The 27,658-nt window shown below is 40.9% G+C and overlaps 1 long non-coding RNA gene across 1 annotated transcript in view; it reads right to left on the minus strand.

The window, feature by feature from the left end:
• Window positions 1-8,124: 8,124 nt before the first annotated feature.
• The window catches only part of LOC122908372, a 39,908-nt gene continuing 20,374 nt past the window's right edge, over window positions 8,125-27,658 (minus strand). Inside the window, exon 5 of the long non-coding RNA XR_006384958.1 lies at window positions 8,125-8,205. This is a non-coding gene — a long non-coding RNA (uncharacterized LOC122908372). The remainder of the gene's footprint in view (window positions 8,206-27,658) is intronic.

The raw sequence follows: 27,658 nt of genomic DNA on the forward strand, positions 1-27,658 counted from the left end.
TTTCCATGATCCATTAAAAAGGGTAACACAGCAATAGGAAGGCTTCAGCTGAAGAAGAAAAGTCGTTCATCTATCTAACTTATTTGCCCCTATTAGTCTGTTCTCCATTAGTTCCCAAATTATCTTTCTTTCATCGAAGAAACTATCCAAATAATTATACAATTATGTGATAGACCATTTTTGGCCACTTACTTAATTCTTATCTGAGAAGCTGCTCTCTCTTTCCTCTAGATATTGGTTTCCCATGTGGTTTCCACTCCAAGTTTTTAATTTTAATTAATGAAATCCATCCCCATTCCTGTAGCCACAGGACCTTTCTAACCTGTACATTCAGGTTCACCAATACAACTACTTGTTTTCTTTCCCACCCATTTATTCTCACTAATCCTCAAAAGGCACAGTGATTAGGGCTCAGCGGACATTTCCTTTAGGGATAATTTTTTTAAAAACATAAATAACATAGAATTACTTTATCATACACTTGAAACTAATACAACACTGTATGCTAACATTAAACATTAAACAATAGAACACTTCATGTTAAAATTTAATTATTTTTAAATAAAATAAAAACCTATATATTAAAAACAACAACATAAATAGAGGTACCTGCATGGCTCAGTCAAATGTCTGACTCTTGATTTGGGCTCAGGTCATGATCTCAAGGTTGTGAGATCAAGCCCAGCATCAGGCTCTGAGCTGGGCATGGAACCTGCCTGAGATTCTCTCTCTCCTTCTTCCTCTCTATAAAACAAAACAAAACAAAAAATCCACACTTAAGTAACCTAAAAAAACACCATTTACTTCTAAATCTGCTTTCTGAATATATATTAAGTTTTAGGGGTAGGAGTGGTGAAAGAGAAAAGTCAAACTCAAGATTATTCCCAGTCATCTTGATTTCACAGACTTCACATAGTTAATCTTTGGTGAAATTCTAGAATTACACCACTTTGTAAATATGGGAAGAAGGCTAGACTCAGACGTCTGTCTTTCGAGCCTTGATATTCACTTTTGACTTGATTGCTATACCATGCCTAAAATAATAGTCTCCATTGATTGTTTCAAAACTGCTATATTTCTTAAAACCACAAATCACAATTCCTTTTTAAAATACAAACTGCTTTTCTTTCTTTCTTTTTTTAGACACGGGGAGGACCAGATAGATAAAGACAAAATCTTTTTTTTTTAATTTTTTTAATTTTTTATTAAAATCACATAATGTATTATTTGCCCCCAGGGTACAGGTCTGTGAATTGCCAGGTTTACACACTTCACAGCACTCACCATAGCACACACCTTCCCCAATGTCCATAATCCCCCCCACCCTCTCCCTACCCCCCTCCCTCCAGCAACCCTCAGTTTGTTTTGTGAGATTAAGAATCTCTTACGGTTTGTCTCCCTCCCGATCCCATCTTGTTTCATTTTTTCCTTCCCTACCCCCCACACTCCCCACATTGCCTCTCAAATTCCTCATATCAGGGAGATCATATGATAATTGGAGAAAGACAAAATCTTAAGCAGGTTTCACAGCCCTGAAATCATGACACTTAACTGACTGAGCTGCTGAGGCATCCCTAATCACAATCATTTTGATAGTAAGTGAATATAAATAGTATAGGAATATGAATAGCGCTAGAAGTCCAGGCAATTTCAGTTTTCCCCAAATCACCACCACCCCAACCCCCTGTCAGTTTTTTTTTTTTTGAGTGTTTTTTTAAATTTATTTATTTGTCAGAGAGAGAGCTCGCACGCACAAGCAGAGGAAGCGGTAGGCAGAGGGTGAAGAAGGGTCCCCACTGGGCAAGGAGCCCAATGTGGGACTGGATCCCAGGACTCTGGGATCATGACCTGAGCTGAAGGCAGACGCTTAACTGACTGAGCTGCCCAGGTACACCCCCCCAAGTCAGTTGTTAACATACTTTCTACACAACCATTATTATGTGATGATTTGGTCCCAAGGCAGAGGAGAGAACCTATTCAACACTTCATGGAGGAATTCTACCACATGAATTCCTAAAGGGAAACACGTTTAGAGTTCCAACTGAGACTGTCCCAAGTACATCATATTCCCAGAGTTATGAAATTCAACTCTGCTCTGGCATCAAGAAAAGAGGCATGAAGAGATGGGTAGTGCCGGCAGTGGGGCGGATGGGGGGTAGCCGGCGTGCATGTGAAGGCCTGGTGTGAGTGGCCATAAGATTCTGGCAGCTGGAATAAGGAAGTCCCTACCAACAGGAAAGAAGGGGACTCCATGGCAACCACAAACCAGAAAGTGCACAGAAAAGATGTTTACAGAATGCATTCTCACAACCAAGAGAATATATGTTTTATTTGACCTTAAGGACTTTTTATGAAATATTTGGGAACTTTTCTAAGAAGAAAACCGTAATCACCTGTCACTGCTGGAAAGTGCTGATAGCCTGGCATCATGGGAGATTGCCTGGCTTTTTGTGGCTGCTGCCCAAAACCGGTAACCACTCAGTCAAGTGTAAGCTAAAATTTAATTACTTTCCTTCATTGTTTATGTATTTCTGCTGAATGAGGACATGTTAGCAATGATTTTATATTCATTAGGAGGATGGAATGTCACAGCAAGTCAATCACAGTCATAATGCAAATACCAAGACATACTTGTATGTTTTCCCAGAATTTACGATGTTCAGTTGGAATTAAATACCAAATCTCTAGCGACATAACCCTATAAATAGATCTAAATGCACTTTTTCTCTCAATGTGAACACACAGATGACAGAAGTTTGTGAGCTGTGTTCAATAGCTTCCAAAGAACACCAACTTTCTAGCTGCAAAAGCAAATTTTTTCAGAATTAAATTTAAAGCTGTTTTTTATAACTAAAAACTGAAAACTATTCTTCTAGAAATAACCAAGGGAAAATATGTATGTTTTCAAAGGGAAAAGAATAATGATCAAACATATCACATTTGCCAAAATGGAGGGCATGGGAATATGTTAGGTGTAGATACACTAGAAGCTTGAAAACAAAAGTGGCTAAAAGAGAAGAAATAGATCAGCAATTATGAATCTTTTTGGAATTGTTACTTACAATCCACAATTATACATTTTGTTTTATGATATATTTTATTCTCTAGAAGCATGCAACCCTTTCCATAGCTGTTATAGTTAACTGCATTTGGATATGAGTTTAAGAATATAACTACGTATGCAGGTATGTAATAAAACCAAGATTGTTATCAGGTACAGCCAGTGATCTCTTGTGAGTAATCCCAGGCATGTTTAACTCCTTCCATTAAAATTATAACATGCTCGACCCAGTTCCTCCTACTGTGGGCTCTCATTTAATATGAGAAAAGAAGGTAGAGAAAATTAAATTCTGAGCATACTATCAAAAAGAAATTTTCCCATGGGTTTAAAGTGCAATGCAAAACTGTTGTCAATAATATTGTAGGGTGCCTGGGTGGCTTAGTGGGTTAAAGGCTCTGCCTTTGGCTCAGGTCATGATCCCAGGTCCCGGGATCAAGCCCCTCATAGGCTCTCTGCTCAGCAGGGAGCCTGCTTCCTCCTCTCTCTCTGCCTATTTGTGATCTCTGTCTGTCAAATAAATAAATAAAATATTTTAAAAAAATAATATTGTAAAGTAATGAAAAACTTACACTAAGAAGAAGGAACAGATATGAGACCCTGCTACCATTTATTTGCCATAATTTTGCAACTCTGGTGAATCTTCTACTCCTCTATAATATGGCCTGTGAGGGGTTTAGAATGTATGCTTCTTTGAAATAGTTAAGAAATTTACTTATTTACAAAATATTTAACAAGCCCACCAATAATCACAAAAGAGGATTTCTTTATTAAAGAGATTGAGAGTGCTATGAATGCACAGTAGAGAAACCCAACCTAAACTAGTAGAAGAAGAAGGTCAGAGAGATCCTCCTGGGGGCTGACTGGGGGCTTGAATCCTGAAGGATGAGAGAAAAGGGATTTGGAGAGTAAGTGAAGGTCTTGGGAAGAAAGGGAAAGAACAGGGCATCTTCTAGAAACTGAAAAAAATGACTGAGGCATCAACAATGGGGAGAGAAATGAGAAAGACAAGGGGTGATGAAGGGCACCTGGGTGACTCGGTTGGTTAAGCATCTGACTCTTAATTTCCGCTCAGGTCTGATCTCAAGGTTGTGAGTTCAAGCCCTGAGTGGGGCTGCATACTGGGCATGTGCCAGATAAATATATACATACATACAGACAGACAGACAAGGGAGGGAAGGCAGGAGAGATGGGGAATAAGGACAACAAGGTAGACGTGTCAAATTTTCTGCTGGAAAAATATGGATAGACCAAATCTAGCAAAGCTAGATGTATTATCAGTGTTTTTCAGGAATTTTGATTTTTTTTTTCCTTTGGAGTAGGAGAATGAAGCCACGTAAAAGCCACATATGGAACTGGTACAAAGAGAATCATGTATCAGAGACACCACTCCAGCCAGCTTCACTGGAGATTGTGCATTAGTCCTGAAGAAAAGAGGTAGTAGAAGGGCACATGGGTAGCTCAGTCCAAACAGCATGTGACCCTTGATCTCAGGGCCATGAGTACAAGCCCCATGATAAGTGTGGAGATTAAATACATACATACAGAAGCTTTAAAAAAGAAAGAAAAGAAAAGAGGTAGTGGACTGTCACACCAGAAGACTAGTAGTGTCAGACCCCAATAGTACAGGGAGACATGGATGAAACTGAGATGCATTTAAGAAGCACACTCAGCAGGATGTGGTAAAAACTGGGCTGAGTCTGAAGGAGGAGTGAGTTAGGCTGAGGTGTGGGGGTGAACGGAGATAGAGGGAAATAGTACTCAACAGGGAGACTAATGGTCAGAGGGAAGCCAGGTATAGACAGAGAAAAGCGGGTGTTGACAAAGATCATATACACCAAGTATTCTCTGGGGTGTGGCCATTTGAGCCCAGACAAGATATCCAGCGATGGATGTTAGATGAAAGATAACAGTACAGAGCTATCTGTGGGTTGGATTTGATCACTCAGCCAAAAGAGCTCTTTGAAGAATGGACTCTGGAATTTAATCAAAATCAGAACCTTCCCAATCATAGTTTTCTCTAGCTAGATTTTTAAAATATAGGTGTGGTGCATGCACACGCCAATTTTCTATACTCAACACTTTATATAGTTAGAAAAGAAATTATGCAGTAAGCATTTTTAGTTAATTCTTTTTTTTTCAAGATTTTATTTATTTGTCAGAAAAAGAGAGAGAGCATGAGCACAGGGAGTGGCAGGCAGAGGGAGAAGCAGGCTCCCCACTGAGCAAGGAGCCCAATGCAGGGCTCTATCCCAGGATCCTGGGATCATGACCGGAGACAAAGGCAGACAGTTAATTGACTGAGCCACCCAGGCAGGCAGCCCATTTTTAGGCAATTCTAATGCTATTCAAGATGTATACCTTTACTGAAAATATTAAAAACAATATTGCCCAGCAGACTCTTACCCAGGGTTTGATCAACTTGAAAAGTAAATATGGAGTATTATGCCTCCATCAGAAAGGATGAATACCCAACTTTTGTAGCAACATGGACGGGAAGAGATTATGCTGAGTGAAATAAGTCAAGCAGAGAGAGTCAATTATCATATGGTTTCACTTATTTGTGGAGCATAACAAATAGCATGGAGGACAAGGGGCGTTAGAGAGGAGAAGGGAATTTGGGTAAATTGGAAGGGGAGGTGAACCATGAGAGACTATGGACTCTGAAAAAACAATCTGAGGGGTTTGAAGTGGCGGGGGGTGGGAGGTTGGGGAACCAGGTGGTGGGTATTATAGAGGGCACAGCTTGCATGGAGCACTGGGTGTGGTGAAAAAATAATGAATACTGTTTTTCTGAAAATAAATAAATTGAAAAAAAAAAGTAAATACAAAATGAAATATGTAGGATAATTCTGGTCCCAATCAAAATATTTCTTTCTGGGATACCTGGCTGGCTCAATGAGAAGATCATGGGACTCTTGATCTTAGGGTTGTGAGTTAGAGCCCCAAGTGGGATGTAGAGACTTTTTTTTTTTTTTTTTTTTTTTACGATTTTATTTCTTTGACAGAGAGAGCAAAAGAGCACAAGCAGGGGGAGCAGCAGAGAGAGAGGGAGAATCAGGCTCCTCACTGAGCAGGGAGCCGGATATGGGACTCCATCCCAGCATCCCAGGATCCTGACCTGAGCCAAAGGCAGATGCTTAACCATCTGAGCCACCCAGGTGCCCCTAGACACTGCTTTTAAAAAAACCAACTTCAAAATATTACATTCCCTTTATTATGTCAGAGGAGTCAGACTATAGATCAGCATCCAAGGAAAGATTTTAGCTTCCCTGTTCATTGAGACTTATCTTCAAGATCCTAAATTCACCAAATCTCATCTTTTTTCTTACCTATAATTGTTACTTGCCTTTGTAATGTTCCTCTCTCCCTCTCCTCCTCTGCCCTATCTACCTACCTTCTCTCTCTCCAGAGAGAGAGAAAGAAAGAGAAGGCTTCTCAATGTGCTAAGGGTTTGCCAGATAGCTCACTATGATTTTGAAGCTGTCAGTGAACAGTTTTGCTTAAAAAAAAATTACATTAAATTTAAAAATTGATTATTTTCTATTCCACTGGACAAGATGCCCACCCCACTGAAAACCTAACCACCATCAAGTTCCAGACTCAAACCTAGTGCTTTTTAGCTATTTTTCCAGAATAAATGGAAGGGACAGTAAGTGGGCAACTTGGGCTCATTCAGAGGTATGAGGAGAGAGAAGGAAGCTGAATACGTTCTTGCCATTCTCAAAGGTACCTTAATAGGCTAATGTACAAAATTCTACTGTGCCACAGGGACATGCTAACTAGGACAGTAGTTAGAACTAATTAAACAGTCAGATTTAAATAGAGTGGTTATTCTCACTTGTCTGCTCTCTCTTGGTCTCTCTTTCTCTCATTTTTTTTTTTTTTAAACCGCTCATCCCTTTCTATCCTACTTCACTTTTTTCACTAAAAATAAAATTGCCCAAGCCATCACCATCATTAAATCATGAAAACAACAACAGAAAAAACCAAATAGAGGAACCTTCCCCAGAATACCTAGCCAGTACTCCTTAAAACTGTCAGGGTCATAAAGAAAGGCAGGGGTGGCCTGTCAAGGTGTCAAGGTCATGAAAAATAAGGAAAACAGAAAATCTCCAGACCAAAGGGACCAAGAGATACGGCAACTAATGCAATGTTGTCACATGGATGGGATCCTGGCAGGAAAAAAAAAGGTATTTAGTGGAAAAACTAGTGAAATTCAAATAGTCTGGATTTGTAGCAGTGGACCAATGCTGATATTTTAGTCTTAAAAAATGTGCCACAGGAATGTAAAATGTTAACATCAGGAGTACTGGCTAAGCGTATACTAGAATTCTGCACTTACTTTGTTAATCTACACTTATTCCAAAATAAAAAGATCATTCATAAATAAATAAATAAATAAATAAAACCTTCATTTCATCTTCTTCCCCCAATAGTGATAACACCTAAACATAAATAATATTTTATATTATACAATGCAGTGTGCTCATCTCTGATTTGCATGATTTAATTTAATACTTAGAGCAACTGCAAGCATGGCCAGAATTGGTGTTATGGTTCCCATTTTATGGGTGAGGAAACAGAAGCTTTGGGAGGTAGTAACTTGCCCAGAGTTCACTATGTTGGTTACCATGCAAACTATTTTTACAAGCTTATTTTTGCAAGGAGACTTCAAAAATATAGCAGCTCAAAAAAATAAATTAATAAAAACAAAATCCAAAAGAAATCTTTTTTACAAAATGGAGCTAGAATTAACATATAAATTTAGGATGTACATGCTTATTGGTATATTTTGATATTGCAATAGGATTACTACCATAGCATTAGCTACTACTTCTTCCAAAAAAGCCCATTTGATTATTTATTTCTCTCTCATGTCATGGTCTAGAGACAGCATGGAATTGTCTGAGGACCTCGGCTCCTTCTATCTTGTCACTTTCTTGGGTTTTGCCCTTCACAGGTGAATGCAGTCTACATTCCCACTGGGGGGACAAGCAGATAACCTCTTCTTGAACACAGTAAGAACTGTGTAAGAACATTATACAGAACTGCCCACATCACTCTTACCTGCAACCCACTGGCCAAAACTTACAGGAAGGCTGGAGAATGTTGTCAAGCTGGAGAATATACCAGAGCAATGGGCACTAAACGGAAGAAAACAGGAGGGAATCATGGGGACAATGAACAGAATCTGCCATGATCACCAAGCTCCTTAGAAGTGGAACACGGTCTTTAATCAAGGTTTACTGTTTTTGAGTTTGGCACTATTCCTGTTGACTGCTGAATACACATTTGTACTCTCTACTCATCTCTGTATAAAAGGAAAACAAGTAATGAATTCAGTTAATATTTTATTTTACATTTTAATATTTTTTAATAACTAAATTTACCACTTAATAAAATCATTGACTTATTAGTCATTTCCCTCTGGGTCACATTCATTAAAAAAAAAAAGATTCCATTTATTTTGGGAGAAAAAGAGCACGTGTGCGTGCGCATACACACGCACACATGGGTGGGGGGAGGGGCAGAGGGAGAGGGAGAATCTTAATTTTATTTTACTTTTTATTTACTTTTTTAATTAACTATTTTTATTAACATATAATGTATTATTTTCCCCAGGGGTACAGGTCTGTGAATCATCAGGCTTACACATTTCACAGCACTCACCATAGCACATACCCTCCCCAATGTCCATGACCCCACTACCCTCTCCATCCTCCCCTCCCCCCATCAATGCTCAGTCTGTTCTGTGAGATTAAGAATCTGGAGAGAAAGAATCTTAAGCAAACTGTGTGCCAAGAGCAGAGCGTGACATGGGGCTTGATCCCACAACCCTGAGATCATGACCTGAGCCAAAATCAAGAGCCAGACACTCAAACTACTAAATGACCCAGGCGCCCCTGGGTCACATTCTTGTGATGTTTATGTTTTTTGTGATTTTTTAAAAGTGTGTGTGTGTTCTGGATCACATAGCCAGGGTAGCACTTTCTTCCACTTTTCTCTTAAAGCTAAAGAAAGACTAAGGAATGGAAAAATCATGGAAGAGAACTCCACTGTTCTGAGCTGTGTGGTCTATTTCGCCAGTCACCATGTGATCTCAGAAAAAATATATCTGATCTCTTATGTCCAGGATCAAATCTAGGTTTTGTGGAACCTAAAGATTATATATGATTTAGAGATCTACTCAAAGAAAAATTATACAATTATAATCCAAAATTAAATATGGAAGTACTTAGAGCAAGAAATTAAATCATGGGATGCCTGGGTGGCTCAGTTGGTTAAGTGGCTGCCTTCGGCTCAGGTCATGATCCCAGCGTCCTGGGATCGAGCCCCGCGTCAGGCTCCTTGCTCAGCAGGGAGACTGCTTCTCCCTCTGCCTCTGCTGCCACTCTGCCTGCCTGTGCGCTCTCTCTCTCTCTCTCTAACAAATAAATAAATAAAATCTTAAAAAAAATTAAATCATAACGAAACAATTTTAAAGCTAACAAATACCACAGTTTCACAAAATCCTGATAATAAGATATTTTTATGTTGCCTCACATGCTGCTATAATACTTTTCCTCCTACATTTTCAGCTGCATACTCTTAGATCATCTTTTCATATGATGACAATTTCATAATATTTTTTAAAGGGAATAAAAAGAATGATTAATTGAAATTTGTTTTTCTCTTATTGATGGTTGGCCATCCACTTTTTTTGGCACCCATTTTTTTTTATTATTATTTTTGAAGACTTCATTTGTTTATTTATTTGTCAGAGAGAGAGCACACACAAGCAGGCAGAGGCAGAGAGAGAAGCAGGCTCCCTCCTGAGCAAGGAGCCTGATGTGGGACTCGATCCCAGGACCCTGGGATCATGACCTGAGCTGAAGGCAGTGGCTTATCTGACTGAGCCACCCAGGTGTCCCTGGCACCCACTTTTAAAAAGCACCCACTTAGTTGTACTTGCTCTTTGTACTGGTTTTGCCTTACAAACACAACAATTACAATAAATTCTATTTTGTGGGATTCCCATCAAAAAGAAAAATGATGTGACTATAATTATATGTGCCACATTATCAAGTAAATTACTGAACAGGAGGAAGCGCCATTTTGACAAGGCTTCAAAAACAACTGAATTCCCACGGCTTACTTTTTTTTTTTTTTTTGCCATTTTTGTATTTTTACTGGGTTTCCAATTTTGCTGAGACTTTTTAAAAAAGATTTTACTTATTTGTCAGAGAGAGAGAGAGCAAACAAACAGGGGGAGTAGCAGGCAGAGAGAGAAGTTGGCTCCCCACTGAGCAAGGAGCCTGATGTGGGGCTCTCAATCCCAGGACCCGGGGATCATGACCTGAGCTGAAGGCAGATGATTAACTGACTGAGCCACTCAGGTGTCTCTTATTAAGACATTTTTTAGAGCAATTTAAGATTAGAAGAAAATTGAGAGGAAGAGACAGAAATTTACCATTTACCCCCCACCCCCACACATATAGAGCCTCCCCCATTACCCTCATCACTCATCAGAATGCCTCATTCTTAGTTTCATTTCAAAGATGAATGTACATTGCCACATTATAATCACCCAAAGACCACAGTTTATTTCAGGGTGCACTCTTGGTGGTGTACATTTTATGGGTTTGGACAAATGTATGGTGACACTCCCTGCCCGCCATCCCTGTCTCACACACACACACACATAACCCCTGGTAATGACAGATCTTTTTACTGTCTTCTTGCCTCTTCCAGAATGTCCATCAGTTGGAATCATATAGTGTGGAGACTTTTCAGATTGGCTTCTCTCACTTGGTAATACCCACTCACGTTTCCCCATGTCTTTTCATGGTCTGCTTACAATCTCACACATCCAATGACTAGAAAACATCCCCCCAAACTAGCTTCTTCCCTTCATTTCAAGCCTTCTTTCTTCTCTACTGTCCACAGAGCCAAGGGCTATCAGAACTGGAGACTGAGTGGGAACAAAAGGGCACCACAGGCCTATCTGGAAAGCTACTCCACCCAGGAACAGCTAGCAGCAACTTATCCACTCATGGAAATAACCTAAAAACACCTAAACATATTCCACTACACGTCATCTAAAGGCATCCTCAACTCAGCGTCACTCAGCCAGTTGCCAAAAATGCTCCAAGGTCACCCAACAGGAGGTGACACATGATGGAGAAGTCAGAAAGGAAAAAGACAGCAGTAATCTGGGCTATGGCTCCTCTTGTAAAGTTTACGGAAATGCTTGAGGATGTAACCACATTGTTACGGCCCTTCCTAGAGCTTTGGAAGGAACCTGTGTTCCTGAAGTGCCCTACAGCTCCCACTTTACCTGCTTCACAATAAACCTGCTGCCTTTCCTCACAGGTAGAACAGAGATCACATTGGCCTCGCTTACTGAAAGGACTGGGTGGGGAAGAGATGCAGAATCCCTGAAAATGACAGGCTCCTGGGAAAGCAGATGCATGTACATTTGACACGGGGATTCTGTAGAGAATTTGCCTCCAAACCTAGCCTCTCGGTGAATGCTACATGATTATCTTTCTGGCTGACTTCCGTCCCAGGGTGCTTTCTTTTCCTTTTATCCTCATTTTTACTGTCATTCTGGTACCCTCTTCCCCGACTTTGCTTATATATGTCTCTTCTCCCGTGTTTTATTTTCTGTTTTTTTCTGCTTCGCTTTTTCCCCACCAGCCACTCTTCTCCCCCTCAGCCCACCATTCCTGTCGTTTGTGTCCACTTAGCTGCCAAGCTGCTCCTTGAGCTTTTTCTAAGCTGCTTTCCATATCTTTAAAACCTACAGATGCTGGGATAGCCATCAATCTGGAAGTGACAGGCAGCCGTGTGATGCCTGACTCTCCAGATGGGGTTTCAGGGTGACCCTGTCTGATCACCAGGATCAACTTATGAAATACAGCCACTGAAGAAATTCATGGCAGGCAAACTCCCCACACGATGTGGGGCAACAACATGATGGATGGGCCTGTGATGATGGCTAGCTCCTCGCTTACCCTCAGTCCATGAATTTTGGTTCATGAATTTCTTCCAGCAGGGACTGAGTTTTCCCAGAGATGAGATAACAACACCCAGCCCAGAGACGGGCGCTGGGCTTATTACTTGCTTAGGGATATCATCCGCATTACTCAGTAAAGCAAATTATTACTGATAATATAAGGTTTCAGTCCCTTTTCGTGGTTTTTACATTAAACAGATAGTCTGGCATATGGATCAAGATTCCCAGCACTGTAAAAAATTCTTTTCTGAAGTAGGGACAAAACATGGAATTTAAGTAACAGGAAAGATTTATATGTAGGAGCTTAATAATCCTCCTTGTCATCTGCTTATTCTTTTAGGGAAATTACTATTACAGCTCACTATAATCTTAATCCTTCATAGTTTCTTTTTTTTTCCCTTAATACATGACCCCTTTTTTAGTATGAGGAATGAATCAGAAGTCTGAATACAAAAAAAAAAAAAATTGGGTGACTTTAATATGCCTGCTAACATTATCTCATTAATCCTCATGGTGCTTCTGAAAGATGTATGCAATGTATTTTTATCTCCATTTTACAGAATGTGAAACCTAGATATCCCAAAGCTCTTTAACATACTTCAGATCACAGAGGGGCTCAGTAATATAGTCAGAAATAAAAGCCAGCTTTTCTTACAAGAAGGTCTCTGACAATTAATCAGAATCACAGCAAGTCTGCTCTTTCTTTGATGACTAGAAGTTTCATCTGAAGCCAAAAGCTGATTTAGCCATTAATAAAGTCATCACAGCTGGTAATTTTATATCTTTAGGAGAATTTCAGTCTAAAAAACCTGTAATATAATATGCAGCCCCTGCTTAGATTTGAAACATCACAGCAAAGATATCTACTAAAAATTCTTTAAAAGTAGATCTTCTCCCTTACTTCATTTTTAAAATTTAGAAGTCATTCTTCTGGAAACCAGAATCTATAGACCTCAGTGGAAAAAGAAGGGATGATATAGAGTCAAGATTTTGTACAAATACAGTTGAGTATCTTGGAAATTGGACTCAGTTACCTCTTAGGGATTCTGGTTCCTGGTTCCGAACCAACACTGCCAAGTACGAGCAATAATAATGGCCACGTCTACATGGAACTGATGTGGCAAAAATCACCCCCTAGATCCCCAGTGCTTGCCTTAGCCTAATGAGCAAGGTATTTAATGCATAATTATCACCTACAAAGGGGAGGATGAGATTCACATGTACCACTATCACTGTGACCAACGTCTTCCCACCTGCAGACCATCCTAATGTTCCTGGAGCACATCAACTATTTTCCACTACTTAACAATTTCCAACCAAGGGATCACTTCCATCAACCTTCCACAAAAAGTATTTCCCATTTCTATGATGTCCAAGGTTTTATATTTGGACTGCCATCATGTCACTTTCATTGCACAAATAATAACCAATTCAATGGTGATTCCATTTTATTGAGCATAATAATCACTTGGGGTGCAATGTTAAACTTCCTTAGGCCTCCAGCAATGGTGATTCAGATAGGAAGGCAGACTCAACATTTAAACAAGAACCCCAAGGGATTTTTGATACAGGCATTCCCAAGGACCACTCTAAGAAAACAAAACAAAAAAAACCACCTCTCTTTAATGTCCCTATTCCAAAAAAAAGAAATGGAGACTCAGAAAAGTTTCTCACCCAAGACCATTCATTCATGCAATCAGTCATTTAGTCAACAGATACTGTGAATATAGATGCTCAGACACTATTGGTTTGTGCAGAACCTGGCCTGGTTCCCATTCCACAGCTCTTTCTACTCTGGCTGCTGCCATATGCTGTGGAAGTTCCAAACAATACCTGAGACAGGCAGGGGGGTGGTCAGGAAAGGCTTTGTGGGGCAGGTAGAATTTAGAATTAAGGCATGGACAAGGGGCGCCCGGGTGGCTCGGTGGGTGAAAGCCTCTGCCTTCGGTTCGGGTCATGATCCCAGGGTCCTTGGATTGAGGCCCGCATTGGGCTCTCTGCTCAGCAGGGAGCCTGCTTCCCTTCCTCTCTCTCTGCCTGCCTCTCTACCTACCTGTGATCTCTGTCTGTCAAATGAATGAATAAAATCTTAAAAAAAAAAAATTAAGGCATGGATAAAATTCCAGCTGTCAGCATGAGGAGAGGGTAACTGGCCCAGCAAAGATAGTAATAACGGACAAGGGCTTGTGTCCTGCACTTCAGGTTGTACCAAGATGAGTGAGAATAAAAATGAAAGAACAGTGACACATCTCAGAGTACCCCTACCCCCACTGACATGTTTCAGGAGACTGCTTATCTCCTGTATCTCTGCATAGTTCTTAAAGCTACATTCAAGTTTCTTGGGGTTCCCACTGGAACAGGAGAATCCCACTAGCAGTGACCCAAGTTCTCCCTACCCAAGAACCCTCCAGTTTACAGTGTCAGCATCTTTCTTCTATGGGAAAAACTTCTTCCTCATGAATAACTTACAGATTCATGATTGGGAATGAGATGAAAAAGACTAGATGCAAAAACCAGAAAAAAGTGTAAGTATGACATGGGGTAAGTCCTCAGGATCCTGGGGCCTTGGGAGAGAGAAGAAAAACATTAATCAAGATGTGTAATCAAGGGGTACCTCACTGGTTCAACTGGTGGAGCATGTGACTCTTGATCTTGGGGTCACAAGTTTGAGCTCCAGACTGGGCATACAGCTTACATTAAAAAATAAATAAGTAAAAAGATGTATAGGCATGGAGTAATTTCTCAGGGCACTTTGGTTCTCAGCCCAGGCTGCCTATTAGAATCACCTAAGGAGCTTCTGAGAAAATCCCAATGCCTTGGACCCCTACAACCAATGGATTTAGGAGCTGAAGGGTAGATTCCAGACATTGGTACATTTTAAAAGCTGTCTAGGTCATTCTACTATGCATGCTGGGTTGTGAACACTGATCTATAAGGCAGAGATTGCAGCATTATTTACAATAATCAAGATAAGGGAAACACCTAAGTGTCCATTGATGGATGAATGGGTCAAGAAATTGTGATTGACATGTATATATATCTATGTATCTGTTTAGGTATTATTCAGCCATAAAAAAGGAAGAAATCCTGCCACTTGAGACTTGCCATTGGACAGACCTTCAGGCCATTACACTAAGTGAAATAAGTCAGAGAGAACAAATACTGCACAATCTCACTTAAATATGGAATCTAAAAAACAAACAAAGACACAAACCAAAAACCCAAACTCATAGAAATAGAGATCAAATCTGTGGTTACCAGAGGCAGAGGTTGGAGTGAGGGAGGCAGGTTTTGATGAATGTCAGTGAAAAGGTACGAACTTTTAGATATAAAATATGTAACTACTAGGGATGTCATATACAGCAAGCAATTATGCTATATACCTTAAACTCATATGGTGCTATATGTCAATTATATCTCAATAAAATGAAAAATAAAAACAAAATGGCAGAGCTTGAAGATTAAAAGATGCAATATAAGGAGCACCTGGGTGGCTCAGTGGGATAAGCCTCTGTCTTCAGGTCAGGTCATGATCTCAGGGTCCTGGGATCGAGTCCACATTGGGCTCTCTGCTCAGCGGGGAGCCTGCTTCCCCCTCTCTCTCTGCCTGCCTCCCTGCCTACTTCTGAACTTTCTGTCAAATAAATAAATAAAATCTTCTTTTTTAAGTGCAATATAAGAGGCGCCTGGGTGGCTCAGTGGATTAAAGCCTCTGCCTTCGGCTCAGGTAATGATCTTGGGGTCCTGAGATCGAGACCGGCATCAGGCTCTCTGCTCAGCAGGGAGCCTGCTTCCCCCTCTCTCTCTGCCTGCCTCTCTGCCTATTTGTGATCTCTATCAAATAAATGGATAAAATCTTTAAAAAATGCAATATAAATGTGCTAGAGCCAATGATTTGAGCTGCAGGCAGCTGAGAACAGACTGATTACAATCTGTGACTAAGAGATTGAGCAAGAGAGGCTTAAGGAATCCAAGGAACATGTTAAAGGCATTAGCCAGTACCTGAGGTTGGCCCCTAGGGTTCTTGGCTGTGGAAAATCTAAGTAGTAAGCCAATGTGTGCCAGACTAAATATCCTGCTTTTTTTCAAATACATACATACATAAAACCTATTATTATTTCCAGTTTTCAAATAAGGAAACTAATCATGCAGGGGTAAGTTTGCCCAAAGCTCTTAACAGGGCATTTGCTCAAAAATAAAGAAATAAATATTAAATCAAACTGATTTTGATATAGGCAACAAAGTATGTTTGGTTGAATTAGAAAACATTGCCATTTTTGTAGGTTAAAAGTAGTTTGATACAGGTGATTTTACAGAGCTTGTCCTAATACATTCCCATCCGATCTTGTCTTCAGGTATGTTTCTTATTCAGTTGTTATTCCTCTCAAGTTTATACAGAAAATATAACTGTATCTTGGCCTGATATTTGTCTGCAGCCTTCTTCTAAATACTATTTCCAACATGCCAGAATTCTCTATATTCATATATCAACTTATCTATCTTTCTGTTTGCCTCATATCAACAATCAGTCCCACCTGATAAAGAGTTTAAACCAAGGAAAGCAGAGTAAACAAATGACTCTCCCTGACGACAAAAATCAGACTAACAGACCTTTCATAAGCTACCAACTCTAGCAGGAAGAACGGAGATTTATTTAACTAGCCAGCTGCCGGGTTTCTGTGAGAAAAGAAACAAAGCTGGCAGCAACATAACAGAAACAAAACCTGTGAACTTAGTCTCTAGCTTCTTTAATAAAAGGAAAGAAGAGCAACCTTCTCTCCCCTTAGAATGTTATCCTAGAGGAAACTATGCTAGCTTTAAATTAGGTTCAATAAGTAAGACTGCTCAGGAAAGTTTAATGTGATTGCCATCCGATTAACTCCCTTCTCTATCACAGGGTACTGTTTTTTTAATTCAGTCTTACTAGATTGTCTTGAATAAGTTCCATGGGGCCCAAACCACCTCTATCTTATTCAGCTCTTGGGGAAGAATATGTTTCTAAAAGGAGTTAATGTAGTCACAACACAATGGCTGGTTTTCTAATACCATTTGCCAACAATTGGCAATGGGTTATTCGACAAGTTATTTAAATCCTCTGGGCCTCCCTTGACTCATGGGGAGGGGACAGGGATTGAATGCTTCTTCAGGTCTGTAATTCCAATGCACAGAAGAGATTGTAGTTGAGTTAGTCTTGTGAACTAGTTAACATTTCTTCGTTGATGTTTCTACACTCTTCCTCTGGTCTGTTCATCAGTCCACTCTATATATACCCAAAAACACACCAGAGAAGGGCAGGGATGCAAAACTATGAATCAGATTACAAAGAATTCCCAGGAAGCTTCTTGATGTATCTGAGTTTTCTTGACCATATTAGATTTACAATAGCAAGGGACAAAACTGCAATATGCAGAAGTTAGGGTCTCTTCACGCACTATCTGATTCAATTTAGATATAATTTCAGAATCATTTTTCCTTCCATGAAGTCTACATTTTCACTGTAGTACAGTGAAGATTCTATTCATTCTCCATTTAGAAACAGCTGAAATTTTTCTGTGAAAAGCCAGTTTCTCCTCTGTGGTAGAAGACCAGATAATAGCATCTTCTTAGCAAGGTCAAACTTCTGAAGTTCTCTGTCCTTGTGAAGAGACATATCCCCCAGGTGATATATGGCATATGGTCCACTCCATTCTGAAGGAGGAAAAATGACCCCAAACACACTCTCAACTCTCTATTTACCAATCTCTTCATATTCCTTTTTACAAGGTTATAGGTAGCACCAAAAGGACTATAATATAAAGGGGAAAACAAAAAAAGAAGTGGGGGGAGAAAACAGAGAAAGATGTGGCACTCTCCACATCTACTGGAAAAGCCTTGAACCCTAAACTTACATCCCTGTACATGTCTAGATATGTAACAGAAAGAGGTCTTGGACTCTCAATTCCCTAATGAAGTTTGAAGAATGTATTTAAATTAATAACTTTTTGGAACATTTCATTGTAGCATTTATGAAACAGCTATGAAGCAATATCACTGTCCTGGTCAGGGGCTGAGGACCCCACATACATGATGATCCTGTTATCTGCTGCTGTGTAACCGAGCAATCCAAACCCAGGTGGCTCAAAGCGGTACTCACTTTAGGATCCTTAGTAGAGGTGAGAGAGCCACCTAGACCACCCTTGAAGACTGAGGCACTCATTTCCCTGTTCCCGGGGAGTGTTGGCAGCCAACAGATGGTTCTCAGCTAAGTTCCTCCCCGGCAATCACACTACTCCAAAAAGAACCACCCGGTCCAATGGCCAGTCCCCATTTAAAGACTGGTCCTTCTCTTGGGATTGGCTAATGTCTTTTTGACAACTCCACTGCAGTTCAAGCCTTCCTCTGTGCAATCTGACCTCCTTTCCTCCCTGTAAGACTTGAACTCAAGTGCACTCCCCAATAAGTCTTTGCATAATGAAGCTCTATGTCAGAGCTGGTTTTCCAGGAAACTCAATAAAAAATCTAACAGCATCTGGGATGACAACAATGATGGAGGAAGTCTGTTTACTTTGGAAACCCTGGGGGGTCCAGGTGAGACTGAATTAGCCACTTGGGGCACGCATTAGTTACACTTAGTTACACTTGCTCCCATCAGGGAAACCTCAGAATGGCAACCACACAACCAAGGGAAGTGGCTCTGCGTGCTTCCTGGGGTGAGCTTTGTTCTCTATTCCCTTCAGCATTGTGCTGGAAAACTGGCTCTGTTGGTGGGGTGGGGGGCTGAGAGGGTGGGGAGAGCTCTGATAGATAGGCCTCACTGAAATCCCTGGAATAGTCTGGCTGGTTTCACACTATTGATGTTTAACAACTGGGCTCATATAATTCTTAAATATTTCCCAATAAGCTCTTGGGGACCAGTAAGGGCCACCGCCCCTCCCCCCCCCCCCCCCCCCCCGCCCAGGGCACCAGTGCCTGTGAGCACATGGTGCTGTTCAGACTCGCAAGGCAGCATGAGCACGAAACTTGGTATAAGCAGGAAAATGAGCAGAAAATCCGGTATAAGTCTGTCAGGGGCTTAGGATTGTTGTGGCATGAGAATAAGAAGAAGATCATAGTAACTAAACACAGGCTCTCTGGGTGATCTGAATGCAAGGTAGACAGACAATACGGGAGGGTAAAAGCTAAGAACCGAGAGGCAGTGACGCTAGATGCAGGGACTGAGAAGCAGTGACAACCATGAGTAAGCAGATGGTAACGAAAGGTAACTAAGTGGTGGCAAGAAAAGAAACGGAAAGACAGTCCACGTAATACAGAGACCGGAAGAGTCCCTGAGCAGTCCCAGTGGTGGCCCGTCCACTGGAGAGCAATCACCTTGCACCATGGGCACGGTGCCTGCAGAGCTGCTTTCCACCCCAGACAGCAGCGTGGAAACGAGTGCGCTGCCCCTCCCGCTGCATCTCCGTCTTCCTCATTTGCACACACGTCCTCACAATCAGCCGTTATTATTTGAAGCAATCAGAAAGAATCCGTTGCTTGAAAAGACACGAGCTTATTAACCCCAGGTCACCGTCTGAACTGAAGAGCCACGAGCCAGAAACACACGCGGTGTACAAAGGTTGTTGACATCACCAGATGCAATCTAAAATAGAAACCGCAACCAAGGGAGAGAGACAGAGCCATTTTCTTCTGAGGATTTAAATATTCAAGGGTTGAAATATCCATCAGAACCAGCATAATTAAATCATTCTTTTACCGTGCAAGTGAAGGTTAGGACTGTTAGGGTCTTGGGTACCATTCAGTCATTCATTCAACAAATAGGGAATGAATGTCTATTCTAAAAGCCAACAGTATACGTTGGGATCCAGGGATCCAATAGTAATTAGAAACAGACACAAACTCTCCATCATGGAGACTAGAGTTTAGTGGAAGAAATGCATATTTTATTTTTAAAAAAACTGTCCAGAAAAAACATAGAACTTGACCATGCTAAGTGCTAAGAAGGAGAGTGAGAGTTAAATGGTTCATGAGATTTCACAGTGAGGTTAAGGAGGACAGGCTTTGTTGCGGAGTTCAGAGAATTCCCTAAGAAGCGATAAGGTATTGAGATCTGAACAACGAGCTCCAGTGAATAGAGGAGGACACAGTATTGAAGAAAACTGGAAACAATTTGTGCCAAAGCGTATGCAAAGGGAGGAACATGGGGACTGGCCAAACTTTGGATTAGAAGCAGAGTCCGGGACCAGCGGTGTCCATACCACACAGAAGCTCCATTTCCACAGGAAATGGAGAAATTTCAGGCCCCACTCCAGATCTTCTTAATCTACTTCATTCTGCATTTTAACAAGATTCCCAGGTGAACTGTATAAATTATAGCATTTGGGAGACGAAAAGAAGACTGGTGTGGCTACGTCTAAGAAAGTGAGAGGTGAGGCGCTGTATGAGACAAGAGGGGACAGGCAAACAGAAAACAAACACCCAGAGCTTCACTGGCCACATTGAAGAGTTTGGCTTTAAACTGAAAGTACTGGGAAGTTAAGAAGTGTAGATGTGTTGGGAGAAAGTAGGAAGGAATTGAGCTACAATGTAGAAACTTATTAGACTGGAGCTGAATTAAATGTGATTTGCAATTAGACTATTACAACAGACCAGGCAGGAGAATGTGAAAGTTTAAGGGCTGGACATTGAGGTGGAGTTGGAAAGAAGTGAAGGAATCTAAAAAATTGTCAGGAAATAACAAGACACAATGATAGCTTGGATTTGGAAAGGGAGAGTGATAAAATATAGGATGCTTTCAGACATACACAAGTTATTTTCATGGTGCTTGCTGATTTTTACTATCTTATTCACAGCAGCAACAATTATGCAAACAGGTCCACAATATTTGTTGAATAAATGAAAGATTGAACTGAAAAGAAAGTGTGAGGCATAGTTTTAGGGAGATGATCATGAGTTAGGCTTTGGAATCGTTGGGGGCTGAACTGTGTCCTCCAAAAAGATATGCTATAGTCCTAACCCCCAGTACCTCTGAATGTGACCTTATTTGGAATTAGGGTCTTTGTAGATGATAATCAAGTCAAAATGAGGTCATGTGGGATTACTGTAGGCCCTAAATCTGATGTAATGACTGGTGTCCCTATAAGGAGAGAGAGATTTAGAGACATGCAGACACACACATAGGGAAAGACAGGCACTCAAAGCTAAAGGCAAAAATTGGAGTGATACTTCTACAAGCTATGCATGCTGATTTCAGGCAACCACCAAGCCCTGGAAAAGAGAGGCACGGAACAGATCCTCCCTCAGAGCTTCCAGCAGGAACCAACCCTGCTGACACCTTGATTTCAGATTTCTGGCCTCCAGAACTGTGAGGGAATACATTTCTGTTGCCTTAAGCCTCCCAGTTTGAGGTATTTTGTTACAGTGGCCTTAGAAAACTAATACAGAAATGCATTCCTGATATCCAAGAAGAAATATTTCTTTTGTCAGCAGTTTGAAATTTAGAGCTGAAACTGAGCAATTACCCTAATGAAGACTCTTAGCCAGAACCTTCTATTAAGATAAACACCTTAAATTATATCCCTTTTAACCATAGTGCCCTAGGAAATATGGTATCCACCTTTGTTGTAAAGAATGGTCTTTGAGATCCCATGTACCCTTTTGGCAATCTAAGGATTGAGACAAGAAAGATAGAGAAGAAAAGGAGATATTAGGAAAGAAAACAAGATGAGGGAAAGAGCATCAAGACAGTTGTTCTTTAGGAGTGCTCCAAATTCTGCTTCAAGGCTCAGAAAATGCTTTTTTTCTGTTTGAGACTGTTGTGTTATCTAATAACTAGATTCATTATCTCATGTGTTATCTAATGACTGGACTACAGTAGCTGCCCAGAAGTCTTTTGGAGATTTCCTCTAATTTAGTCATTACTTTTTAAGAAGGGCTGGGAGATAACATTTCTGGGCCTTTCCTAGGATGTAATCATCATCAATTCCCTCCAAGATTCTAAGGGTCATCCTTTTTTCTCATGGGCCTGTCGACGTCACAGGTATCAGAGATCAAATTGTTCCAACAAGTTCATCATCCATGCTGTTCTATATCCAGCGCAGCCTCCAATATAATTGTGTTTGAGTTCCAACTGGTTGGGAATTTGGATTATCTGGGAATGAAGAACTCTTTATTCATCTTGCCTGGGCCTCTGTAGTTTCTGTGTGTGACGGGTAGTCCATGCCTCCTTAAGAGCTGGCCAGGAGAGATTACCCTAGGATTGTCCTAAAGAGAGTATGGCTTTGAGCAGGGCTATGAATTAATATGAGCCACTAAAGATCAACCAGCAACAAAGACATTTCACATACAGACAATTTCAAATGACACGTGCTTCAAGAGTTCACATCTAGCTCAGTCACCAGAGCTTGGAAGCATAGCTTTATAGATATAATTCATGAGAGGTACTGAAGGATTTCAAGTTGGTCTACCTAATACAGCCAAACTCACGGAATGTAATTCTATTGTAAAGGCCTATTTAGCCAGAGCAGCTCCATCCTGACCCTGCCCCCCCCTTCAGGGAACTTACTTAAAAACCAGTCCCAGGGGCACCTGGGTGGCTCAGTGGGTTGGGGCCTCTGCCTTCGGCTCAGGTCATGATCCCAGGGTCCTGGGATCGAGCCCCACGTCGGGCTCTCTGCTCAGCAGGGAGCCTGCTTCCTCCTCTCTCTCTGCCTGTCTCTCTGCCTCCTTGTGATCTCTGTCTGTCAAATAAATAAAAAATCTTTAAAAAACAAAAAACAAAAAACAAAAACAGTCCCAGGTAACAAAGCCCAAATACAAGGGTGGGTCAGGCCAGGTGGAGGTATCCAATCCGTGGGGGTGCATACAGTCTCCCTAGCTACCAAAAAGTATGGGCTCCACCCTTTGGGTGCCCTTTGGGTGCCAATTCTGACCAAGGTGATAGGCTAGTTCAAATATCTACTATAGGGTAAATTATAATTCAATTGGTCACTTCTGTGTGACCTAGAAGGACTGTGCAGCTTTCTCTGTGTTACAATCTCATTGGTCACCTGTGCATGGCCAGGCCCAACCACATGGCCTTTGCCCTTAAAAGCTAGTCTGTAAGGCAGAGAGAGGTCACCTCTTTGCAAGGGATGGCCCTGGCCGGTCAGTTTGATTTTCGATGCCTGGGGAGAAATAAAGCTTTGTATGACCTCTGCTTTGTATCAGTCTCACTCCTTTGACCATGGACCCAACACTATCTGATAAATGATTCCTGAATGAAACTCTATCTCGAACTCTCTCTTGGAATTCCTGGAACATACAGACCAAATCAAATCAAACATACAAACCAATCCCCCTGGTCCTAAAAATCAGAAGTAAATATTTCCACAACTCTAAGCCAAACCAAACAAAAAGCCTCTAGGCAATACACAGAAATGGATTTGTGCAGTAGAGAACTACAAGTGGTCAGAGAGAAATGGTTAAGGGATCTCTAGCCATGCCTCTTTCTCCCACTGAATTCTTACCTCTCTCCTGGGCTCCCCTTACTGCCAACTGCTTAACTAAATAAACTTTTGTGCTACACGGATCCTCTCTGCAGACCTAGTCATGAGCCAAAATCTTATTTTTCCCCTTCCCCAACAGTAACAACCACCAAAACTAAAATAAAAGAAAGTACAAAAGCATGAGTAAATGTTCAATTTACATGCCACTGCCAAAATTGCCCATGCTTCGGGGAACAGACTGATGCTGATAACCTAGGAAGCAGCTCTCATTCATCTGGCAAGCTTACAGCACAGCAGTAGTGCCCTTGCCCTCCTCCTTCCCCAGCTGGAGAGGCTGAAGCTAGTCTTCCTACCTCAGCACTTGCTACTGAATCCACATTGGGCATGAGTTGGCTCCTGCAGACTCACTAAAGCGCAAATGTCAGGAGGATTGGAGTGGACAGAAGAGAGAAATAAGTAATTTAAGACTCTGATCTCTGCTCTGATAAGAAGAGTCCAGTGTCATCAAGACAAAGGAACACTGAGAATTTGGGGAGTTGGAAGCCAGCCCTGGCAACTGGGCTATACTTACTACCTTCTTTCATGGCCTCTTTAGAGGTGCCTGAGGCTCTGTAGCCAGTCTTCTTCCTTATCTTGTAAGATCTGGAGAGGGAGGGAGAAGGGAGAGAGCACCTCAAGCAGGCTCACACTTGCTCAGTGAGAGCACGGATCCCAGGCTTTAGGATAATGTGGGCCTTTTCTTGGGAGAAGATCAAGTGACCAGAAATCTTTTTTTAGCCAAGAGCAGTGGTTCTGTCATTGAAAACTCTGCCTGGATGAAGCTGTTAAGCTCGATTGATCTGGATCAGGGAAGGGATATGAAGCTGTACGGAGTGGAGAGTACAAAGATAGCAAAAATATAGAAAAGACAAATAGTCTTCACTACTACTCACTCATTTCCTGTACATAGTGTTCATGAAGATTTAAGAGAAACAAAACCAGCAGAGGGAGAGGGAGAGAAATGGGTGGGTGGGAGGGGAAAGGAGGAAGAAGAGGAGGAGGGGTAAGGGGAAAGGAGGATGAAAAGAAGGAGGAGGATAAAAGGAAGGGAGACAGAAGAGGAAGAAGTGATTGAAGAGGAATACAATGAGGATTTAAAGCTAATGCTGAACCCCATCTGGCTTCCCTAGCCGCTGGCTCTCCTGCTCCCTGTAGCCAGGACCTGTAAGGATTATCCAGGACCAGCTTTTGTCAGTTCCTATTCCACAGGCAGAAAACATAGCCACCTGGGTGGTTCAGTTGGTTAAGCAACTGCCTTCAAGTCAGGTCATGATCCTGGAGTCCCGGAATCCAGTCCCACATCGGGCTCCCAGCTCCATGGGGAGTCTGCTTCTCCCTCTGACCTTCTTCCCTCTCAATCTCTCTCACTGTCTCTCTCTCAAATAAATAAATAAAATAATAATAATAATAATAATAATAATGTGATACTTACTCATAGCCTTCCTTCTGGTAATGACTCAGAATTAACTCAAACTCCTAGGACAGGTTCTAGTGACCCAGTAAGAAAAGCTATATCCCATAGTTGCCCACTGGCCAAAGTTCTTTTGCTACTAAACAAGCTCCGGACTTAGTATCATGTATTTTCCTACCACATATTCCACTTTACTTTCCTCGTTCCTGACTAGTTATTTTCCTAATACTCCAGCCCCTTCTTCAAAACCTGCCATCATCCACTTTCAACTAGAGGAATAGAGTCTCTATCCTTCTCCCATCTAATTCTTGTCTTGGCTCCTGTTATTGTCTATTCTTCCATCCTGGGTCTCCAAAAATATAAATCTTCTTGTTACCAGAGGGGAGGTGGGTTGTGGAGAATGGGCAAAATAGGTGAGAGGGATTAAAAAGTACCTGGATGGCTCAGTCCATTAAGCATTGGGCTTCAGCTCAGGTCATGATCCCAGGGACCTGGGATTGAGTCCCACATTGGGCTTCTTGTTCAGTAGAGAGCCTGCTCCCCGCTCTGCCTGCATTGCCCCCTGCTTGTGCTTTCTCTCACATGTTCACTCTCTCTCTGTCAAATAAATAACTAAAATCTTAAAAAATAAAAATAAAAGGTACACTTATCATGATGAGCACTATAACGTGTAGGATTGTTGAATCACTACATTGTATACTTGAAGCTAATATAACGCTGTATGTTAACTACACTGAAATTAAAATTAAAAATTTAATCTAAAAAAGACATTTTAAATGTATATGTAGAGAGAGAAATGCTCAGAATCTTCAACAAAATTCGAATAAACTAAATTCAATAGTACATTAAAAGAACTATACACCATGACCAAGTCAGATTTATCCCCAGCCTACAAGGATGATTCAACTTTGAAAATCAGTGAATCCATATTAACATAACAAAGGATAAAATCACATAATCGTCTCAATTGCCACATAAAAGGCATTTGACAAAATTCAATACCCTTTCATGATAAAAACACTCAGCAAACTAGAAATAGAAGGAAATTACCTCAAATTAATAAAGGCCATATACGAAATGCGCATAGCTAACATCATATTCAAGAGGACAAACTGAAAGTTTGTCCTCTAAGATCAGGAACAAGGTATGGATACCCACTCTCACCACTTTTATTCAACATAGTACTGGAAGTCCTAGACAGAGAAATGAGGCAAGAAAATGAAATAAAGTCATCTAATTTGGAAAGGAAGAAGTATTATCTCTGTTCACAAATGATTATGATCTTATATGTAAAACCTTAAAGATTCCACCAAAAAAAAAGTTAGAACTAATAAATGAACTCAGCAAAATTGCACAATACAAAATCAACATGCAAAAATCAGTTATAGTTCTATGCACTAACAATGAATACTCTAAAAAGGAAATTAACAATTCCATTCACAAAACATCAAAAATAATAAAATAAGAATAAACATAACTAATATGATGATTCATAGACCATAACTATCGCTGAAAGAAATAAAGAAGACACCAATAGGGGCATCTGGGTGGCTCAGGCAGTTAAGCATCTTGACTTTGGCTCAGGTCATGATTTTGGGGTCCTGGGATCAGGTCTTGTGTCAGACTCTGCTCTCAGTGGGGAGTCTGCTTTTCCCTCTCCCTCTGCCCTTCCCCCTGCTCATTCTCTCTTTCTCTCTCTCTTTCTCTCAAATAAACTAATAAAATCTTTTTTTAAAAAAAGAAAAAGAAAAGAAAAGGAAGATACTAATAAATGGGAAGACATCCATGTTCGTAAATCAGAAGACTTAACATTACTAAAATGTCCATACTACCCAAAATGATCTACAGATTTAATGTACTCCCTATCAAAATCCCAATGGTATTTTTTTAAACAGAAATAGAAAAGAAATCCTGAAATTCATATGAATCTCAAAGGACTCCAAATAGCCAAAACACTCCTGAGAAAAAAGAACAAATCTGGAGGCCTCACACTTCCTGATTTCAAAACATATTACAAAGCTATAGTAACCGATGCAGTATGCTACTATCATAAGGACAGATGTATATGCCAACAAACAGAAGAGAGTGCCCAGAAATAACCCTCATATACATGGTCAAATAATCTTCAATAAGGATACCAAGTCTACAAAACAGAGAAAGGATAATTTTCAGCAACAAATGGTGCTGGGGAAACTAGGTATCTTTCTGCAAAAGAATGAAGTTGGGTCCTTGCCTTATACCATATACAAAAATCAACTAAAAAATGGATAAAGACCTAAACAAAAGTCCTGAACTTTTAAAACTATAAGAAGGAAACACAGAGGAAAACTCCCTGATTTTGGATTGGGCAATGATTTCTCGGATATGACACCAAAGGAGAGGCAACAAAACTGAAAATAGACCAACAGGAGTACATCAAACTTAAAAACTTCTGCACATCAAAGAAAAGAATGGGAAAAAATTTTGCAAACCATATATTTGACATCCTACAACTCTTACAACAAGAACCAAAAAAAGCTGGGCGCCTGGGTGGCTCAGTGGGTTAAGCCGCTGCCTTTGGCTCAGGTCATGATCTCAGGGTCCTGGGATCGAGGCCCGCATCGGGCTCTCTGCTCAGCAGGGAGCCTGCTTCCTCCTCTCTCTCTGCCTGCCTCTCTGCCTGCTTGTGATCTCTCTCTGTCAAATAAATA

The sequence above is a fragment of the Neovison vison genome, chromosome 6 (genome assembly GCF_020171115.1).
Source record: "Neovison vison isolate M4711 chromosome 6, ASM_NN_V1, whole genome shotgun sequence".
NCBI lineage: Eukaryota > Metazoa > Chordata > Mammalia > Carnivora > Mustelidae > Neogale > Neogale vison.